The sequence below is a fragment of the Pteropus vampyrus genome, unplaced genomic scaffold, assembly GCF_000151845.1.
Source record: "Pteropus vampyrus isolate Shadow unplaced genomic scaffold, Pvam_2.0 Scaffold46, whole genome shotgun sequence".
Taxonomy (NCBI): Eukaryota; Metazoa; Chordata; class Mammalia; order Chiroptera; family Pteropodidae; genus Pteropus; species Pteropus vampyrus.
The window spans coordinates 309,447-317,196 of NW_011888827.1; the positions used below are offsets into that span (position 1 = coordinate 309,447).

Sequence of the window (7,750 nt, forward strand, 5' to 3'; positions counted from 1 at the left end):
AGGAAGAGACACCGGGATGTGCTCACGTGGGGGACACAGGGTGAAGGCGCCATCTTGCAAGCCAAGGAGAGAGGCCTCAGGAGAAAGCACACCTGCGCACACCTTGATCTTGGACATCCAGCCTCCAGAGCTGTGAGAGGATAAATTTCTGTTGTTTAAGGCCCCACCCCGGCCCGCCCTGCCGTTGTACTTGTTATGGTGGCCCAGGCTGGCTGGTCCATGTGTCGCTGTTAGTGAGACCGTGTTGGCGGCCGGTGGAGAAAAGCCTGGGGCAGAACAACCTGGAGAGAGGGAAGGCAAGAGGAGCACAGGTGCATGGTTGGAGGTCATGGGAGAGTCCAGACAGGGGGCGAGGAGGTACCGGGGTGTGGAGAGGAGGAAGCCGCGGGGGAGGGGTAGTGGGCAGGGCTGGGAAACGGGACAGTCCGTGGGGTAAGGAGGTGGCCGGCAGGTGCGGTTTCAGAGGGGATGACAACTCGTAGGTGAGCACTGGGCCTCCCTGGGTCACTGAGGCTTCCTTCCATCCCCACATTTCCATGCACACCAGGAAGTGGGGGAAGGGAGGTCATTGTCCTGAGACTTCCTCTCTCTGGCTGGGGGCAGGGGGAGTGCGTCGTATTGTTCCCACACAAAGGGGCAGTGATAAGTAGGTTGTTTGCAGCTTCTGGTGCCAGTGGGAGAGGCTGCCTCCTTGCCCCAGGCCCTGCCGCATGGGGTACCAGACGATGCGAGGCCTCAGCTCCCCAACGGGCTGGGGCTTGTACCTGAATCACAAAAGAGGCATTGATGGGCCGTGGGCAGGCCGAGGAGGTCAAGGACCAAGCCGGACAGCACTGGGCTGGCACAGGCTGCTCCTGGGCCCCTGAGCGGCACCCCCACTTCTCTGTAGTTCAGTCCTGCCCCCCTTTCTTTCCCTCCCTTCCCTCCTTCACGTCTCCCTCCCTCCTCCCCCCGACCCTTCGCTTTCTCCCGCTTCCCTTCCACTCTTGTCATCTGCAACTTTCCGGCCTGTACAGCGGGCACCCACTGCTCCCCATCCTCCCTTCCGGCCCAGGGCCCTGAGCCCTCCTGTTCTCCTCTCTGGATACCCCTACTCCAGCACCCCGCACCCCTTGTCTTCAGATCAGCCCTGGCCTATTCTGCTTCCCGCCTCCGCTCCCCTCCCCTCATCAAAACTTACCTGTCCTGAGTCCCAGTGCCCTCATGGCCCTGCGGGGTGGATGGATGGCTTGGTGCTTGGGCCAAAGATCTGTTTACCACACTAGTTATCTGGCCGATCTGATCTCATTTGGGCCGAGGCATCTACTGGAGTCCCTGACTTAATGTGTTCTCTGTCTCTCAGGTCACGGTGGCCTGATCAGGGCTCCTCCTTGCCTTGAATCTACAGCTTCAGGTCTGGGGGGAGACGTGCCACAGCTCTGGGTGTGCCCGCTTCCTCCTCAGGCCGAGCACCTCCACTCTCCTAGGGACCCAGCAGGTGCTCTGCCTCCGTGAGCCCATGGCCAGGGATGGACATGACCTGGCCCTGGCTGCCTGTTCTCTGCTCCCCGTCCTTTGTGCTCCTGGTGTACACCTGCGTCTCACCTACCACCACCTCCCACTTTCTCGGGTCGACCATTTGTCTGATAAACTAGTTCACACCAAGGCTACAGCTCCAGTTTCCTGGAGCCTCTGCATTTTTCAATGACAGTCCGAGGGATCAATCTGGTCTCAAAAGAGTGGCATTTTGGCGAGATGGGCAGGCGGATCGGGTGGCCTTCTTGCTCAGATGAGGCTATATGCATGTTCACATAATCACCCTGTGTCGCCCACAGGGGGCCTGTCTTCTTTAATTAGCACATAGAGGTCACTCCTGCATGTCGGCCAGATGACGGTGTGCGTGGGAGAGGGCAGCGAATGATGAAGCTCCCCGTTGGCACCTGCACACTTTGCTTTTCCCTGCGCTCGGAAGGGCCATTCCGTGAGGTGAGAGCGTTTTCTCCACTGTGTCCTATTTCTGCGGCACCTCCAGGAGTGCTCAGCCCAGAACTGGCACCCCCAAACACTTTTTGAATAAGTGGGTGTGTCACAGTCCCATAGCCTGGCAAGGCCATTCACTTCAGGAGGCTGGGGGATGGGTTCAATGGCTTCTTGGGGTCCCCTGCAGTGCTGGGGACCGACCTCTCGTGGACTTTCTTCCACAGTCATTACGGCAAATCTGCTCTCACACATAGTGCCGGCGGCTTTCCCGGTCCCCGTTGCATCTGCTCCTCACAATCATCTGTAAAGGACCCCATTCTATAGAGGGGGAAACTGAGGCTTAAGGACATTAAATGTCCTGCTCAAGGTTATACGAACAATAAGTGAGCCGAGAAGCCGAGCCTGTGGCCTGGCTGCCCTTCCTGCCCTGCGGTAAGTTTTCGGGCATACTATGAATACTATGATAATAGTTACGATCATTAACATTGTAATTTAGAGCTTTGGAAAAAGCAGTACAAAAATGTAGCCGGCTTGTCTGTCTGCAGGGTGAATTTTCCTGTTTCCTTGCGTGGCTTTGAACTGGGAACCGTGGGCCTGTCTTGCGTGGAACTAAGGATTGCCACCTGAGGTTACCTGGCCATGAGACACAGCATTCCCTGCCTCCTTGTCAGGCCCAGACGCAAAGAGGGGCTGGGCTGTGCACCCAGGTGCAGTCCGTATTTAAAAGGTTTCAAAGCAGAGCCAGCACTTCCTGCGCAGTCCCCTCCCCACTTCCTGTTCCCAGTGACTTTGGGGAAAGAGCCAGCTTCTGCACCTCGGATGGTTTGATTGAAATGCAACAAGCTTCATAAGCTAGTGTTTCTTGAACGTTAATAGGCTTGCAAATCACCTGCCAACATCAAGATGTAGAGGCTGATAAGTCAGATCTGGGCGGAGCCTGAAACTGGGCTTCTGACAAGCTGCCAGGTGAGGCGGGGCTGCCTGCGGGTAGCCAGGCCCTGGGTGCTTTGTGCCCTCGCCCTCGCCTGGGCTGTGCGTGTGCTGGCTCAGCCTACACGGGAGCTTCTAGAAAATCCCTGACAGGACTTCTCCACCATTCTTTTGGTATAAAAGCCATGATCCTGGATGATATGAGGAGAGGGAGTCCTGGCAGCTGCCACCAGCCTGGCTGACGAGAGGAGCCGTGGCCTTGCCGTGCTCATGGCCTGTGACCTGGAGCAGAAGGCGCCTTCGTCATCTGTTAAATCTGCTGGCCTGAGCCTGAGGCCGCCTCTCTTGCCCCATGGGCACAACCAGGCTGCCAGTGGCACTCAGCCCATTGGTGTGCGGGTCAAGTGCACAGCTCTGGGGTGGGGGGGGGGGGGGGGGCAGAGGGTGGGAGTTTGGGTCTTCTTGCTTTGCCTTAGGCTCCGCTCAGTCATCTGTCAACTTTTAGTGTGACTTTGGGTGTCACATTACTGCCACATGGGTTGCGCCATGCTGCAGGGGACAGGGCGGGGGCTAATTCCCCTCCTGGGGCCACCTGGACCAGAACCTGCACCATCTGGTCCCCAGCTGGTGCTCCAGTGTCTCCCGGAGGATGGGGACGTTGCTGAGACTATATGGGGTACACTAAGCATCTGGACTATTCCAAAAACAGAAGAGAATACGCACCCTAATCCCAAGAGAATGCGGGGAATGAGCGGCCAGCTTCCTACTGCCCAAGCCATGCTGGTGCTCTGCTCTCTGTCCCCCCAGCCCCGTGCCCTCGGCAGCCACCAGGTCTTGGGCCCCAGTGTCTCCCCAGTAATTGATGGGGCAACAGCATCCTCTAGGAAGTGTGATGGAGAGCCAGAAATCATATTTTGTTCTTCCCCTTTTCTTCGAGGGGAACAGGACTGTTTCTGGAAAAGGAATCAAGACAAGACACACCTCGTAGGATGAGATGAGACAGGGTCTCACCTGGAGACTTGAAAGTGTGTGCACGGAGCAAGCAGTCAGTGGTGGAAGCAACCGGTTCGAAGCATCCTTAAAAGCTCCTGTTCTTTGAACTCAGGGCAGAGAGCTGAGCGGCCGCCCGGGCAGTTGGCAGTGTGCAAGGATTCGTGGAGACGGCCGAGCGGAGGTGCCAGGACGTGACGCTGGCCCCACAGGTGCCTCCTTGGTTAGTGGGAAATAGAGAAGGAGGCACCAGAGTGAAGGCCAGTGGGGACGAAAGGAGGGGTTTCTTCTGAGAGCAAGAGGTCAGATGGGCAGAGGTTGCGGGGTGGGAGGACTCGCCTCTGGGAAGGAGGTAGCTGTCATCAAGAATCTCCCCTGGAGTGAGTGCTTTGTGGGCGCTAACTCAGTTACTCCGCGAAGGAGCAGCCAAGGGAGATGTTTTTATGCCCGTTTTACAGGTGCAAAAGCTGAGGCTCCTTTAAGGATGCAGTCATTTAAAGCCCCAGGCATGTCAGCAGTAAGCAGTCTGCGGTTTACCAAGCCTTCCAGGCGATTCTGTGGCTCGAGCCATGCGTCCAGGGGTTGTATGGCGGTGGCCTCTTTTTCAGAAAGGACATTTCAGCTCTAAAAACTGAGACGTAGCATCTGTGAAAGCTCAATAGGAAAAATCATTAGCACGAGACGACCTTCTAGAAGCATTCTGTGGATTCTTCAGGCAACTAATTTCTGGGCATAGACTAAGGGACGGAAGAGGTTTGCAACTGCATAGAATCGACGTGTTTATACAAAGCTTATTCTCTTGTGGACGAAGATTCAAGCCCCCTGCCTTTTCAAGCAGAATCAGGGCAAGGTGACAGTTTGTATATTTGCCGATGTTCGGGTAAGGTAAGACCTTTGTCTTTAAAAGATTTTATTGACTGCGGGCTTTCAGAGATGCGTTGTCTTGACTTGTGGCTCTGTCGAACCTGAGCTAGTACCTCACTCCTGAACTGATGGTGAAAGGTTTGTTGAGTGTTTACTATGTGCCTGATATTTTTGAATGTGCTTTACAAGTCTTGCCTCCTGAATCCCCCCAATGAGCCCATGAAACAGGTACTGTTATTATTCTTAGTTACAGATGGGGTCATGGAGGCCCAGAGAGGTTCGGTAACTTTCCCTCGATCAGTAACTTTCCCTAGAAGTGTCGTTGCCAAGCCAGGAGCCCAGGTAGGTTTGTTTTCTTTTTTAAACATTTTTCTTTGCACATGTCAAACATATACAGAAGTAGAGAAAGTAGCCTAATGAACCTCCACGTGTCCGTCACTCACTCTGAAGAACGATCAACATTCTGCCGTCTCGTTTGATCTCTTTCTTAGCTTTCACAGCACGTGTGGTGGTGTTTTCTGGAATGGTTTTAATCCTGAGTATCATATCATTTTGCCTGTAAATACCTTATTAAGTGTATGTAACAGGTAAGGACTTTTCCTCTTTTATATGACCATATACTGTTCTCACACCCCAAAAATGATTCCTGTGTATCATCTAATACTTGGTCTGTGTTCAGTTTTCCCCAATCGCCCCAAACTGTCTTTTTGCAGCTGGTATGTTCGAATCAGGGTGCAACCCCCCAACACTGCATTCGGTTCATGTTCTTTAGTCTGTTCTGATCTGTAACAGTTTCCCACTTAAATTCCCCATCCCATTTACTTATAAAATATTCTGGATTTTGTTCTTTACTGCTGTCTTGCTGCTGTCATCTAACGTGTTTTACTGTCTCTTATATTTCCTTGAAGCTGGGACTTAGAACTAGAGGTGGAATTTCATTCGGGTTTAATTTTCTGGAAAGACTCTTTCGCGGGTGCCCCTCCCCCGCTCTGTCATGCAGGCTATCTAGTGACTCAGTTTTAATGATGTGAAGATCGTCCCACGGGTTCAGGTGGTGTCAGCCTGGTCAGTTGATGACACAGCTCCACGTCAGTCTTTCATCTGCCTCAGCAGCCGTCAGTCACCAGCGAGTGCCATCAAGGTCTGTTATGTCATATAGGATAGCAAAATGGTGATTTTCTAACCCGACCGTTTCAGTCTGTATGCATTAGTGAACTTCCCGCTCCAAGAGTCTGCTCCCATTGACTATTTGCTAACATAAGCCGTGTGACTTAAGAGTTTGTGCCCCGAATCTGTGATTCTCAATTTTTCATGTGCACAGAAATCACCTGAGGGTCTTGTTAGAATGCAGATTCTGACTCCGTAGGTCTGGGGGGGACCTGAGGGTCTGCATTTTTACTAAGTCCTCAAGCGATAGGGATGCTGCTCGTCCGAGGACCACACTTTGAGTAGCAAGGTCCGTCGATCACCTATTTTGCTTCTCAATTACATTTTCCTGACTGGTTCTTTCTTCTACAGAATTTTTGACTTATCTGTGCATCGACAAGCTACTCCGATGCTAAACTATGGTTCTGCATTTACCCTTACAGAGGCAAGGTTAGTGGTTTTGAAACTTAAGTCTCCCTTCCAAGTCACCTTCCTGCTGTAAACTAAACTCCGGAGTGTGTTATTCAGACTACTAAATGTTATCATAGCTTAGGATTTTCTGAGAAAAATGGACCCATCACATAATGTCATACTGAAGGTGTAATTTTTATTGGGTTTGTGTGTGTGTCTCGCATTTCATTAAAAGTCCAATGTTTTCCTAAGAGAATATGGTGACTTGGTGCTGTGCCAGGAGCAGACACATCGTCTTCCGGTGTGACGTTTGTAGAAACAGCTGAGGACTCTGCCTGTCTCGTGTCTAGTCCCCCTTCTTTCGTCAACAGAAACTTGGTGTCGCTTTGGAGAACTATCTGCCTGAGGTGTTCTGCTCTTGCTCAGTCAAGGGCCGGGCCAAGCAGACCCTCTCCCTTCAGGAATTTAAGTCTTGAATAGAACATCAGGATGAAAATGGTTGGAGCTCAATTATTTTAACAGCAGTGCCGAGAAGGAACTGTCCTCTGTGTCTTCCCTCTCAGTTTCCTAGAAATGCCTTGGTCCCCTCTTTTCTAGAGTTGAATACTCTTTCTTTGAAAATGTGGGGTAGCCCATAATTTCCCACAAATTCTTTTCTGCTTAATTTAGCCAGAATCGTGCTCTGTTGCCGACGACGGAGAAACCTTAACTGAGCCTCCATCACAGTCTAAAAATGGTGGGACACACCAGTTGGTGCCGTGGCGGGGAGGAGAGTGGGCAGGCTGACAGGCGAGCGCTTGTAGGGCTTTTGTTGTTTGACTTAGCGATGACAGCAGCACTGATCACGGCCATCGTGGCGACGCATCAGACGACCCTGAAAGCAGTAGTAAAATGAGGAGTCGGGGCAATGAGAAACCCCCTCGGAATGACATTTCTTTCTCTTGACCTCCATGGGATTTGGTGTTATGAAGTCCACTTTTGCCCACTAGTCAGAGGGGCGTGTGCTTTACAAGCTAATTTCAGGTGTTTGAGGCCAGAGCAAGAAACTGCCAGCATCCGAGATCGGGTCCTGTCATAGGATCCTCGCTTCTCAGCCTCCCACAGCAACTTCATCAACACCTGGAGCTGCAGCCAGACAGCTGCAAATAAATACAAATAATAACCAAATGAGGAATCACCTTTGTGTCTAGAAGAGTCGTGACCTTGTAAAGAACCAGAAAGTTCTGACGCAATGCTGCTCTCGAGTGCAAACCTATCTTCCCAAGAAGGGAAAGGGGGGTTGATGAAAAAATTAGCGTTTTTACTAATACTCTTGATTTTAGAGAGAAACAGAATCTCTAGAAGAGAAAGACAGAGTAGGCAGCCATGCGAAAAGATCCCTTGAGCTTGGAAGGCCCTAAATGTCACCTTGAAACCTTAGGGCAGAGGAGGAGTTGCCAAGGCCTGCCAT

The 7,750-nt window shown here is 52.1% G+C and overlaps 1 long non-coding RNA gene across 3 annotated transcripts; it reads left to right on the forward strand.

Annotated features, from left to right (window-relative positions):
- Positions 1 to 394: 394 nt before the first annotated feature.
- On the forward strand, positions 395 to 7,428 carry LOC111739031. 3 transcript variants are annotated; one of them, XR_002780065.1, is made up of 4 exons: positions 395 to 1,965; positions 2,836 to 2,925; positions 3,827 to 4,764; positions 4,991 to 7,428. It is a non-coding gene; the product is annotated as an uncharacterized LOC111739031 (long non-coding RNA). The 3 variants fall into 3 exon arrangements; XR_002780063.1 differs by having other exon boundaries at positions 3,827 to 7,428; XR_002780064.1 differs by having other exon boundaries at positions 3,835 to 7,428.
- Positions 7,429 to 7,750: the final 322 nt, after the last annotated feature.